This window comes from Panthera leo, chromosome C1, assembly GCF_018350215.1.
Source record: "Panthera leo isolate Ple1 chromosome C1, P.leo_Ple1_pat1.1, whole genome shotgun sequence".
NCBI lineage: Eukaryota > Metazoa > Chordata > Mammalia > Carnivora > Felidae > Panthera > Panthera leo.
In genome coordinates this window covers 122,081,961-122,096,869 of record NC_056686.1, presented here as the reverse complement: position 1 = coordinate 122,096,869, position 14,909 = coordinate 122,081,961, and the positions used below count along the sequence as shown (strand labels likewise).

At 35.2% G+C, this 14,909-nt stretch overlaps 1 pseudogene; it reads left to right on the top strand.

The window, feature by feature from the left end:
• Nucleotides 1-7,860: 7,860 nt before the first annotated feature.
• LOC122225815 lies at nt 7,861-8,688 on the top strand (annotated as a pseudogene).
• Nucleotides 8,689-14,909: the final 6,221 nt, after the last annotated feature.

The window sequence follows — 14,909 nt, the reverse complement described above, 5'->3', positions numbered from 1 at the left end:
GATTCTGTGTCTCCCTCTCTCTCTGCCCCTCCCCTGTTCATGCTCTGTCTCTCTCTGTCTCAAAAATAAATAAACGTTAAAAAAAATTTAAATAAATAAATGAGCATACTTTTTTTAAGGTTTATTTATTTTTGACAGAGAGAGAACATGAGTGGGAGAAGTGCAGAGAGAGAGGGAGACACAGAATCTGAAGCAGGCTCCAGACTGAGCTGTTAGCATCGAGCCTGACATGGGGCTGAAAGTCATGAACGGTGAGATCATGACCTGAGCCGAAGTCAGACGCTCAACCTACTGAGCCACCCAGGTGCCCCATAAATAAATGAGCATACTTTTAACTTTTAAAGTCACATGTATAGCTGTGGAAGGGAGACAGAACCAGAGAACCAGACTTGGAAGCACCTTACAGTTTATATGTATGAGTCTCCTTATCCACCCGCCCCCATGAAAACTGGGGCCAGGGAGGAATAGTTATACAACATACCTTTGCAACAGAATATGAACTGGGGCCATGATGGAAAAGAGGTGTATGATATAGTAAATAAAAAGTAAAGTACTAAATTTTATATATGATTCCATTGTAACCACCAAAAATTACAACATATAAAAGATGACTAGTGATTTTTTTTTTTTTTTTTTTTTTGCATTTTTCAAGCATTCTCCTATGCAGGCATTAGGAAATTTTTTTTTAACTTTTTTTTAAATGTTTGCTTATTTTTGAGAGAGAGAGAGACAGCGTGAGTAGGGGAGGGGCAGAGAGAGAAGGAGACACAGAATTTGAAGCAGGCTCCAGGCTCTGAGCTGTCAGCACAGAGCCCAGTGTGGGGCTTGAACTCGTGAATCATGAGATCATGACCTGAGCTGAAATCAGACACTTAACCACTGAACCACTCAGGTGCTCCAGGAAACATTTTTTTAAAGGGCCAGATAGCAATTTGTTTTAGCTTCACAGGCCAGGAAGTCTTTGCAGCATGAAAGTAGCCATCGACATTGTGTAAGTGCATGATCATTAGTGTGTTCAGGGACCTTGCAAAATAAGGGATAGCCGTATTTAGTTCAGTGGCCACAGTTTGACCACCCCCGTTTTCTTCTCTCAACAAATGTTCATTTATCAAACAAATGTTACATATTAGGTGTTGTGTTTATATACTGGGAACAAAGGTGAATAAAATCCAGTCCTACTGTCCAACTATATCCCAGTCCAAATAATAGTAATCGCCTTATTTTTAAATTAAAGTCATCTATGAATTAATTTCCTCTTTATCTTGTTGACATCTTTCTAGTGGGTGTAACCTGAAAGGTAGACTCCTTCCTTCAACGTGCTTTGAGAATCTAGGGAAGGAAGAAATGCAAATGAGTAAGGAAACTTTGAGCCTATATGAATAATAATTTTTCACTGAATATAAATTACCCTCAAAATATGTGGATACTACTATTGTTTAGCTCTGCAAAGGAAGAACAGAATTCCGTGTTCATGTTGAATTTTGCCTTCAAAGACAATGGAGTCAGTGAACTACAGAATCCTTGCGATCCTTATGGAATATTCATGCTTGGCAAATCCCACTCTGTGTACTATTATTGCTCAAAGAGTGCTCAAGGGATATTGAGTAAATGCTGCTAGAGAGGAGATAAGACTTCAGAAAAGAAGAGTGCAAATAGAAACGTACATTTTTACAAAGGACTAAATTGTGTGAATGCTAATAAGAATGCAATCTAAGTTTAATCAGGAGCGCCTTGCAGAAGTGGGGTAAGTACAAATCTGAAACATTCTGATGGCTTTGCCAGAGGATGTTCTACATGCTAAAACTTGGGCAAAAATTCTTATCAAATAATGTTGTGAGTTTTAAAAATATTCAGTAACTATACACTGATAATTGTGCCCTATAATCAGTAATTTGAGGTTTGAGGGAAAGACACATTACCTCTTGCCCAATGGGAGGTGGTGCAATGGGAATTTAGTAATCTAACATAGAAATGTTGGCCATGAGCTTGCCTTTCCCCACATGGAAATTTCGTTAGCTCTCCAGTTTGGATGAGTCTAGGGAGCAGAGGGAAAAACCACCTCAAAATCCTTTCCATCCTACGTGAAATGCCTGAAAACGGAACAGTATATTGTAGACACACTTATACTCAGAGACACAGCTGGTTCTCAAAAGACAAGTTCAATAAGGAAAGAGAAGCGAAAATAATATAAAAACGGGGAGGGGGACAAAATGTAAGAGACTCCTAAATGTGGAGAACAGACAAAGCGCTGCTGGAAGGCTTGTGGGAGGCGGAGTGGGCTAAATGGGTAAGGGGCATTAAGGAATCTACTCCTGAAATCATTATTGCACTATATGCCAACTTGGATGTAAATTAAAAAAATAAATTTAAAAAAAAGACAAGTTCAATTTAAAGTTCTTTCAACGTGATGAAGAGTAGGGTAAGCCTGCAGGTCCCATGGTGTTTTAAAGCTATGCACAGTTTTTTTCCTGCTTAAGGATTTATGTTGTTTACCATCTTGTATCCTTCTAACATTGATAAGTTTATCTTTGGCAAAAGATGCTTCCCATTCACTGCTCACCACTCACTCTGTTGTGTTACTTCCAAGGAGCACATAGAGAGAATGCACATCTGGGCTGCATCACATGTTCCCAGGCCTCTCACCTTAGAATTGCTGCCAAGCCTCTTGTTTTCCTTATCTCTAAAGGTGAATAAAAGTAGTACCTACTTTACAGGGTTGCTAGAGTAAAAGCAGGTAAAGCCTTTGGGGTACCTGAAAGTATCTTTTCATAAAAAACTAGAAACTATTAATAAGAATACCAACAAAAATATATTTATGGTCAGCAAAAGTTCAAGCAGCAATTCAGCCCTTGTGCTTATTCTGAAATTAATTTCCAAACTTTTCCTGAATTATCAGCTGACTACTAAGACATTGCTTATAATTAACAATCCTGGAGCCAGAAACTTGAATATCTTTCTTCTTTTTTTTTAATTTATTTTGTCATTTAGCATAGTCGATCACTAGCGATTTTTAGTGTAGAGGTAGAATTCTTCACATAATATGTGGCCGTATCATTCATCAACCAAATAGGGCATTTGTAAAAGTAAAAAGGATATTAAAATAATTAAATGCCACAATTATCACAATATTGATTGATTAATACAATGGATTTATTGATTTTGTAGACCTGTATAACTCGAAATGTATTTTCAGAAATAAAATTCTTTCAAAATATAAAAGCAGCATATACATTTTATTAAAGCAAAATTAATCTTCCTTTGTATTTATTACCTGGATAGTAAAACTATAACATATGCAGCTTAATTATTCTTGGTACACATTTTCATACTTTAATCAATTGTTATTTGTATCTGTTTCAAACCTCATTGCTTGTATATTTCTGAAGAATGTATATTCACTTGCAATATGGTCTTATTTAAATTATTTTTCATAAAAATATGAAGTCTTCAAACATGTAATCTTCAAAATTGCATTTTATGGCTAATAACTTTGAAATTATTGAGATCCTCATTTGACGCTCTTTGTAGACCATAATATTTTTATTTGAGAGCATACTTTTTTATATACGCTAAACTCACTCCTAATTATGAGTCAGTTTCTTAAAATAAATCTCTTTCTCTTTATACATGAATATGTGTGTGTGTGAGAGTGTGTGTGTGTGAGTGTGTGTGTGTGTGTGTGTGTGTGTGCAGATACACACACATAAATATTCATATATACTTTTGGTACTCTTGTTTATGTCTCTCTAGAAAATCCTAGTACAAACAATAAACTTTGTAAAGTTCTACTTCAATTTCATGAATTGAAAGGAAAAAAAACGGAACTACAATTGAAATTAACTTTCTGTTTGATGAGTCTAGCAACACTGATGTAAAACTAGATTCATTTAACTGTTTCCAAAGTTCTTTTATTCAAGCCAATAAATTAGCAGCTATCACTTTGTATTTTATTCTTGTACATGAAAACTTGGAAGTAAAAGTAAGCAAGATGAATTTAGAAGAAGAATAATTTGATCTAAATAAAAAGTCACTTTGCATAGAATGGTATATAAATATGTCTTTTGTTGCTGCATGTATTAAATCTTTTTTTTTTCCAGCATAGTTATCTTAAATTAACTATAGTATTTGAAGGCCATTGAGGTGTTTTTAAGTAGACTTGAGTTCCCCAGTTTTAGTATGATCAGTGATATTGTTACAATTATTATGGGGGATAGTCACTAATGAATGACATATATTTTGTGCAAGTTACATTGTCAACTTTCTTGAGAAGCAGAAATCTCATCATTAAACTGTAATTTTTCATTTATTTCGTTATTTCATGTCATTTTTTCATTTATTTCTCCTAAAGTGGATTATTGTGAAATAAAGAAATAAAATGATTATTTTATGCCACAAAATGAGGAAACAACAGTTGTGGCACCACACATCAGAATACTCTATCTCTTGCTAAGGCAGGGCTTCTTCTGTTTCCCACTCAAATTTCACATATACACTTCCAATATTTTCTACATTTTCCATCGGTCTTGCTGACTAATACCTTGGTGGCTTGAACTTTTTAGGACTGTGGGACTGGCTATGGCCCTGGTGGAAGCAAATGGTGCCCCAAGTGGGTCCTCAGGGGGTAGTATCAAATTCTTCTGCTTCTTCCCCAGGAGATTTGAAGCATTTCTGAGTGTGTCTCATTTTATCAGAAAGAGCCCGCCACGCTCTGCCTTAAAGAGTTAAATTAAAGTTGTGGTGCATTTAGAAGGATTGGGAAAGAATTTAAGGTATGGATCCTGTTTATCTTTAAATTTAACCACCAGTTAAAGCAAGAACTCTGTTCCATGAACCTAAGCGTCCCATGTGCTAAGAGAGATCACAGAAACTCACAGTACAAAGTGGAGAACTCCCAGACCTACACCAGGTCATTTGAATTCAACTATTTAAAATAAAATGGCATTGTTTAAGAATGAAAATTCTGGAACAGATGCCAAATCAGAAAGGCATCAAGGCAACACTTGTAAATTGGACTTGTCCCAGAGAAACTAGGACACACCGTTAGCCTAAGTATGAGTCACCACCTGACCTGACTGCCACTTACAAATAATTTATCTGGTATATATATGTAAAATATTTGTCAATTCACTATTTTCAAATTTAATTATCTCAACTTTCATTTCCATAATAATTATGTTCTCCTATATGTTCTTAAAATATCTTTCATGCTTTTGTAATTGTTGGATATCATAAGAATAACAATGTGAGTCAAATACTTCAAAATTAAACCCAAACTCAGCAAAATGTGTTGCTTGCTCATGAGTCTCACCACTAGTTATTGGTATGGGCAGAGCTAATGTATTTTGTTATGGAGCACAGCTTTTTTAATATGTGTGACAGTAAATGACAGGTTCACAGGAGAGAAACTTATTGTTTTAATACTATTGAGTAGATTATACAAATATCTCAACCCATGTGAAATTACATATAATGAAGATTGAAAGAATATGACCCATTGCAGAAATGCTCAGTTACGTATCTGTGCCCCAAACTGAGAACCATAGCCTTTAACAACAGGGAAAATATTTGTTGACCTTTCATTTCTGTATTGGAGGACCATTCTACACCTCTCTGATAGGAGAAATCTTGTTTCAAGTTTCAAAAGTCATGCCTTTCATTACCTACTCTCTCTCCCATGTTTTGACCTCAACTTGTAGTTACATGTAATGAATTGTCATCATGTTCTCTCATATGTACCTGTTTATGTTTCTGTATTCTATAAGTCTCTGTCTAGGACAGGGCCAAGTCTTATTCTTTGTATTTTAACAACCACTTAGTGTGATTTAAAATAGAGTAAATAGCTCAAGATGTGCTTGTTGAAAAAAAAATGTCAAGATTGCGTTCACTTTCTGGTCATAATTGTCCTACTGACCATCGTTAATGATTACCATTTTTAAAATTCTAATTAATGTATAAGTCAAAAATTTTGTAGATTTCAGTGTGACAGTTGAACTCCAAATAACTCTAGCTTGAGACAAAAACAGTACCAAAAACCATTCTAATTACTGTGATGGCTTTAAATAAAGGTATATGCAACCAGAATTTGTGTAATTTTTAAAAACCAGTAATACAAGTATGTTTAAGACCACCAGTTGTTCAGCCTATAGTAATTGACATATCTATCTGTACAGACATATCTACAGACATATCTATCTGTAGCAGCACGCTGCTCTAAAAGCATCTTTGGTATTGTGGCTGGGAAGATGGTCTTATATCAACAAATGAGTTATATCTTTCTGCAGAAACTTTGTCTCTTTCACATTACAGAGTATCAGACTCAGTGTTGAATTGCTGACACTATAATAATGAAAAGAGTTTTCAGGTGAAAGGTTTTATAAACTACTTTATTTTTTCAACATACTTACCTACACAAGAAAACAATTCAGTTCAAGTAGTTAAAATGACATATTTAAAATTACTTAGTAATTTGTCATTTAGGCCGCCTTTAAGCCATCAACATTTTTGCTAAGTGAAACAGGCTTTCTCACACACAAAAAAATGAACTGTTGTTTCTTTTTTTTTTTTTTAGTGTGAAGAACATAGTGTGTTTCAGGAAGAAACCATGTTTAAAACATCTCTCTTTGTCAATGTCATGAGGCTTATCCTAATCAGAGCCCCCACTTGATGTCTGCAAAATTTAGAGTATCTTTAAACACAGAATCTACACATGCTAAAATACAGAATATGTTGTGTTTCTATTTCAAGGGAAAATTGTGTTTACCCTATTACCTATCATCATAATACCTGTCTGAATTGTTGTTGTAAGTCATTCATCATCTTAGAAGTAAATAATTTTCTGGGTGTGTTGAAGGAAAAATACATCAATATAGAGAATCATGATGGTGTGATTACAGTAATTATCCCATGTAACACGGGTAGTTACTACTATTTAGTTCTCTTCTAATTCATTATAGAGCTAGTAAAAGTCACATTAGGGAGGATATACAAGGTGAAATAACATTAAGGAATTTTTACTCACTGGAAATGAATAAAAGGCTTTGAAGTAGATTTGATTTACAATATTTTTCTGGCTAAACTCTAGGGTAAATTTTAATGACCTATATTATAGTTTTGAGAGGGATTAAAATAACTTTCAACTGGAAACATTATTATAAATAGTCATTGAAAAGATGAAAGAGTCAGGAAGACAACAGACTTGAAAATATTCTATTTTTCTAAAATTTATCATTTGTGTTGTTGATTATCGGTTTCTTTTTCTAGATCCTGGATTATGCAGAGACAGAAATCACATTTCTGGAATATAGTGGTATATGGAAAGTGATATGTGGAGTGCTGGGTCTCCCTCGTGCTAGTGTGTGAGAGCTGATTGTTAGGCTTTAAAGAACTGTTCAAGCTGTTTGGTGTTGCATTGGTAGTTTGACATTAGGCGTGGTGGGAGTATTTCTAATACAGAATTAGGTAGGGAAAGAGTTTTTCCCCAGAGAGCATGTGACTAAGCATTTACTGGCATACCATCAGAAATTTTTCAATAAATGGTGAGTGAAAAAAGAATGAGTGAATGATTAAAACAAAACAACATAGTGATAATCTGCAATAATACAAAGAAATGCAAACCATTCATGACATAAACACATCATTAAATAAGATAAAATATTGTCATTTGGTGTCACACAAGCTTCTCTTTCTAATGTGGGCTCTTGCACTGACTTGTTGTGTATTCTTATGCAAGAAATTTACATTCTTTGTAATATAAGCCTCTTTTACCATGTGAGGATACAATGAGACATCTACACCCTGCAGGAGGGTCCCCCACTGATGGCATCCCAATCTTGGACTTCCAGCCCCAAGAACTGTTGTGAACTAAAAGCTGACTTTAAAGTGGGAAATGATGAAAATGAACGCAAGTTTTCTTTAAAAACAATCAGTTTAGGGGTTTATGCAGAGGATGAATTGTACATTGTGGAAGCAGGGGCAATGAATTGTGAAGGCAGTCCAATTGTACTTCAATGACAACTTTGAAAATGTTGGTACAGTCACTGGTTTGTCTTGGGGCTCTGAAACACCACCACCTGTGGTCTTAAGGCTAAGTATGGTTTGGGGTCTATGCATATTAGCGAACAGGACTCAGTAGCTGTAGAGGAAGATGCTGAGTCATGTGAACCCCCTAAGTACATCTGGAAAATGACCTGCTTCTGGAAGTGGTAGCAAGTTTCCACAGAAAAAAGCAAAACTTGGAGTTGATAATGTTGACGAAGATATTGAAGATGATGATTTTGATAAGGAGGAAGTGAAGCAAAAACTTCAGCAAACAAATGTATATGCGATACTATATGTAATACTCAAGCCAAAAAATGCACAAAAATCAAACCAGAATGAAAAAGATGCAAAACCATTAACACTAAGATCAAAAGGTGAAGAATCCTTCAAAAAACAGCAAAAACATTCCCAAGACACCAAAAGAACTTAGTTCTGTAGAAGACAGTAAAACAAACATGTAAGCAAATATAGTAAATGTGGCTGTCTTCCTAACTTGGAAGCCAAGTTCATCAACAGTGTGGAGAGTTGCTTCTGGATGACTGACCAGAGAGGCTATTCAAGGTCGCTGGCAGTGAAGGAAGTCTCTTAAAGGAAATATTTTTTTTTAGTTTGTTAAAATTTCCCATCTTATTTCATTTATGTAGTAGTTGATATACTAATGCAAAGTGTCAACTTTCCATACCATGTCTGATAATTATTATCCAGGTCCCATTGCCAAAAATGTGTTCTCCAAAATGTCTGTTTAGTTTTTCAAAATGGAGCTTTTCCTTTGCTTGGTTTTAAATATGTGTGGAATGTTATGATAGCAGTGGTGGTCAGACAAATGGAAATGGGGAGACAAAAATATACATGTGAAATAAACTCAGTATATTAATAAAATACAAAATAAATTATTTGAAGCTTAAGTAACTTTCTCAATGGTGTGTGTGTGTATGTGTGTGCATACACATGTATGTATGCATGTGTGTGTGTGTGAGAGAGAGAGAGAGAGAGAGAGAGAGAGAGAGGGAGAAAGAGAAATGTGGGTAATAATGTTCACCATATAGGAATATAATGGAGATTGACTAAAATGTATGAGATCAAATCATAGGGAATGGATTTTGTTATACATCAAAAACAGTTAGGTCAATTATTTCACATGGCTTGACTTTTATAGTAGGTATGCAATAAATATCAGAAGGGAGACAGAAGTAAAGAGAAATAAAAAAGGTTAGGAAGAAAGAAAAAAAGAATATAGAAGCTATCATAATTTTACTCATTTTTTTCCTCTGTGTACGTACACATTTCCTCTTGCCCAGTCATCCATTTCACTACTATTGTCAGTGACTTACACAGCAAAAACTAATTTGACTTAAGACATTGAAGCCCCTACAGATGCCATCTGAACCATGCAATATATATTTAAATGTGTAATGTCTATTAGTACATTGTAATCTTTTGATAACAGTCCATTTAGACTGTGTTTTGGGGACGAAGTTAAGAAACACCTTTTAATATATTTCTGTGGCCAGCTCATTTTAAAATCAATATATGTCCTTAAAAAAATCCTAACCATATTGAAGTTTAAAATAGCTGTATATCAAGGAGAACACATGTAAATATTAATTAGGACATAAATCAGATCATGCTGTGCATACTGTTCTGCAGAATGTATTTCAGACTAACAAATATGCCATGGGTATCTTTCCATTGAATGCAGAGAGATCTATTTCGTCTCTTATTTTTATATAATATTCCATAGTATGGATGAGTCAAAGAAGACTAAATCAGTCTTCTCTCACTTTTGGCTTTCACAAACAATGCATCAAAGGACATTTGTAAGTGCATGTATATATGTGTGTATATATATGTTTTTGTATATTTATGTATGTACATACACACTCTATTACATATGTAGGCACACACATATTGTTTTCATACATGGATAATTATATATGATAAAGTCTTAGAGTTCGAAGTGCTTTAAATTTGGCTAAATATGACTAAATTATTCTCCAGAGAGGTTAGGCTAATTTATATTTTCTGCAAAATAAAAATTATCTTTTCTCTGTATATAAAAAAATGGTTTATAAATCATCTATGGAATATCTTCAAGTTTGATATATGAAAAAAAAATTTGCATTACTTGATAATTAATGAAGGTGATTATCTCCACATATATTTATTACTTCTCAATTTTTTCCCTACATCTTATGTTCATACTTTTTGCTCGTCTTTCTATTGGGTTGTAAGGCATCTTTTTAAAAATATATCATTATGTCAGTTTGTTCCATATAACGTTTACATTTTTGTTTTCCCTTAACATTTTCTGTGGTGCTTTTTACTGTGCCATTTAAAAATTTTATGTGGTGAAATCTGTCAATATTTTGTTTTAAGATTTATATCACACACACCTTTCCTCACATTTTCCAATATTTTATACATATTTTTATATTTAAATCATAGATTGTATGGAATTTATTTTGGTGAAGTTAGGGAGCACTGGCTTATTATGTAATGGCTGGAAGTTATCCCAATAACACTTTTTGAATAATCCATCTTTCGCTTGTCCATTTGAAATACTTGTTTTCCTGTATTCTGATTATCATTGTGTCCTGGGTATATTTAAACTTCCAAAAAAATTTTCCAGTGGTTATTCTAGTCTTGCATCTACAAGATCTTGTTGTAATTTTTGTTTTTTTGTTATATGTTTTAATATAATTTAGGATAAGTTATTTTTCATTATTCTGTGTGTATGTGTGTGTGTGCTCTTGATTTCTGCTTGGGTCATGATCTCACGGTTTATGAGTTAGAGCCCCACATGAGGGAGAGTAGAACCTTTCAGTGCAGAGCCTGCTTGGGATTCTCTGTCTCCCTCTCTGCCTCTCCCCAACTCAAGCTCTCTCTGTCTCTCCCAGAATAAATAAACATTAAAAAATATTTTGACACATTGCAAATTTAAACACAGAGAGACACACAGATGTATACTCATTGAAATTTTCACTGAGCTTACACTAAATTTACTAATTGGTTTATAGAAAACTGACATGATACAAAAGGGAATCTCTGCATTTCACCATTTTTTTTAAACTTTTCTTCTTGCTTCCACAGTCTTGTAACTTTATTCATATAAGTCTTGTATATTTTTAGTAAAGGCATTTTCTTTTCTTTTTTTTTTTTTACTGGTTGATGAATATTTATTGATTGAAGCAGAGTTAAACTTATAGGTTGTTCTTTTTTTTTTTTTTTTTTAATATATGAAGTTTATTATCAAATTGGTTTCCATACAACACCCAGTGCTCATCCCAAAAGGTGCCCTCCTCAATACCCATCACCCACCCTCCCCTCCCTCCCACCCCCCTATCAACCCTCAGTTTGTTCTCAATTTTTAAGAGTCTCTTATGCTTTGGCTCTCTTCCACTCTAACTTCTTTTTTATTTCCTTCCCCTCCCCCATGGGTTCCTGTTAAGTTTCTCGGGATCCACATAAGAGTGAACACATATGGTATCTGTCTTTCTCTGTATGGCTTATTTCACTTAGCATAACACTCTCCAGTTCCATCCATGTTACTACAAAGGGCCATATTTCATTCTTTCTCATTGCCACGTAGTACTCCATTGTGTATATAAACCACAATTTCTTTATCCATTCATCAGTTGATGGACATTTAGGCTCTTTCCATAATTTGGCTATTGTTGAGAGTGCTGCTATAAACATTGGGGTACAAGTGCCCCTATGCATCAGTACTCCTGTATCCCTTGGGTAAATTCCTAGCAGTGCTATTGCTGGGTCATAGGGTAGGTCTATTTTTAATTTTCTGAGGAACCTCCAGAGTGGCTGCACCAATTTGCATTCCCACCAACAGTGCAAGAGGGTTCCCGTTTCTCCACATCCTCTCCAGCATCTATAGTCTCCTGATTTCTTCATTTTGGCCACTCTGACTGGCGTGAGGTGATACCTGAGTGTGGTTTTGAATTGTATTTCCCTGATAAGGAGCGACGTTGAACATGTTTTCATGTGCCTGTTGGCCATCCGGATGTCTTCTTTAGAGAAGTGTCTATTCATGTTTTCTGCCCATTTCTTCACTGGGTTATTTGTTTTTCGGGTGTGGAGTTTGGTGAGCTCTTTTGGATTTTGGATACTAGCCCTTTGTCCGATATGTCATTTGCAAATATCTTTTCCCATTCCGTTGGTTGCCTTTTAGTTTTGTTGGTTGTTTCCTTTGCTGTGCAGAAGCTTTTTATCTTCATAAGGTCCCAGTAATTCACTTTTGCTTTTAATTCCCTTGCCTTTGGGGATGTGTCGAGTAAGAGATTGCTACGGCTGAGGTCAGAGAGGTCTTTTCCTGCTTTCTCCTCTAAGGTTTTGATGGTTTCCTGTCTCACATTCAGGTCCTTTATCCATTTTGAGTTTATTTTTGTGAGTGGTGTGAGAAAGTGGTCTAGTTTCAACCTTCTGCATGTTGCTGTCCAGTTCTCCCAGCACCATTTGTTAAAGAGACTGTCTTTTTTCCATTGGATGTTCTTTCCTGCTTTGTCAAAGATGAGTTGGCCATACGTTTGTGGGTCTAGTTCTGGGGTTTCTATTCTATTCCATTGGTCTATGTGTCTGTTTTTATGCCAATACCATGCTGTCTTGATGATGACAGCTTTGTAGTAGAGGCTAAAGTCTGGGATTGTGATGCCTCCTGCTTTGGTCTTCTTCTTCAAAATTACCTTGGCTATTCGGGGCCTTTTGTGGTTCCATATGAATTTTAGGATTGCTTGTTCTAGTTTCGAGAAGAATGCTGGTGCAATTTTGATTGGGATTGCATTGAATGTGTAGATAGGTTTGGGTAGTATTGACATTTTGACAATATTTATTCTTCCAATCCATGAGCAGGGAATGTCTTTCCATTTCTTTATATCTTCTTCAATTACCTTCATAAGCTTTCTATAGTTTTCAGCATACAGATCTTTTACATCTTTGGTTAGATTTATTCCTAGGTATTTTATGCTTCTTGGTGAAATTGTGAATAGGATCAGTTTCTTTATTTGTCTTTCTGTTGTTTCATTGTTAGTGTATATGAATGCAACGGATTTCTGTACATTGATTTTGTATCCTGCAACTTTGCTGAATTCATGTATCAGTTCTAGCAGACTTTTGGTGGAGTCTATTGGATTTTCCATGTGTAATATCATGTCATCTGCAAAAAGCGAAAGCTTGACTTCATCTTTGCCAATTTTGATGCCTTTGATTTCCTTTTGTTGTCTGATTGCTGATGCTAGAACTTCCAGCACTATGTTAAACAACAGCGGTGAGAGTGGGCATCCCTGTCGTGTTCCTGATCTCAGGGAAAAAGCTCTCAGTTTTTCCCCGTTGAGGATGATGTTAGCTGTGGGCTTTTCATAAATGGCTGTTATGATCTTTAAGTATGTTCCTTCTATCCCGACTTTCTCAAGCGTTTTTATTAAGAAAGGGTGCTGGATTTTGTCAAAGGCCTTTTCTGCATCGATTGACAGGATCATATGGTTCTTCTCTTTTTTTTTGTTAATGTGATGTATCACGTTGATCGATTTGCGAATGTTGAACCAGCCCTGCATCCCAGGAATGAATCCCACTTGATCATGGTGAATAATTCTTTTTATATGCTGTTGAATTCGATTTGCTAGTATCTTATTGAGAATTTTTGCATCCATATTCATCAGGGATATTGGCCTGTAGTTCTCTTTTTTTACTGGGTCTCTGTCTGGTTTAGGAATCAAAGTAATACTGGCTTCATAGAATGAGTCTGGAAGTTTTCCTTCCCTTTCTATTTCTTGGAATAGCTTGAGAAGGATAGGTATCATCTCTGCTTTAAACGTCTGGTAGAACTCCCCTGGGAAGCCATCTGGTCCTGGACTCTTATTTGTTGGGAGATTTTTGATAACCGATTCAATTTCTTCGCTGGTTATGGGTCTGTTTAAGCTTTCTATTTCCTCCTGATTGAGTTTTGGAAGAGTGTGGGTGTTTAGGAATTTGTCCATTTCTTCCAGGTTGTCCAATTTGTTGGCATATAATTTTTCATAGTATTCCCTGATAATTGCTTGTATCTCTGAGGGATTGGTTGTAATCATTCCATTTTCATTCATGATTTTATCTATTTGGGTCATCTCCCTTTTCTTTTTGAGAAGCCTGGCTAGAGGTTTGTCAATTTTGTGCATTTTTTCAAAAAACCAACTCTTGGTTTCGTTGATTTGCTCTACAGTTTTTTTAGATTCTATATTGTTTATTTCTTTTTTTTTTTTTTTTTTTTTTTTTTTTTTTTTATATTGTTTATTTCTGCTCTGATCTTTATGATTTCTCTTCTTCTGCTGGGTTTAGGCTGCCTTTGCTGTTCTGCTTCTATTTCCTTTAGGTGTGCTGTTAGATTTTGTATTTGGGATTTTTCTTGTTTCTTGAGATAGGCCTGGATTGCAATGTATTTTCCTCTCAGGACTGCCTTTGCTGCGTCCCAAAGCGTTTGGATTGTTGTATTTTCATTTTCGTTTGTTTCCATATATTTTTTAATTTCTTCTCTAATTGCCTGGTTGACCCACTCATTCGTTAGTAGGGTGTTCTTTAACCTCCATGCTTTTGGAGGTTTTCCAGACTTTTTCCTGTGGTTGATTTCAAGCTTCATAGCATTGTGGTCTGAAAGTATGCATGGTATGATTTCAATTCTTGTAAACTTATGAAGGGCTGTTTTGTGACCCAGTATGTGATCTATCTTGGAGAATGTTCCATGTGCACTTGAGAAGAAAGTACATTCTGTTGCTTTGGGATGCAGAGTTCTAAATATATCTGTCAAGTCCATCTGATCCAATGTATCATTCAGGGCCCTTGTTTCTTTATTGACCGTGTGTCTAGATGATCTATCCATTTCTGTAAGTGGG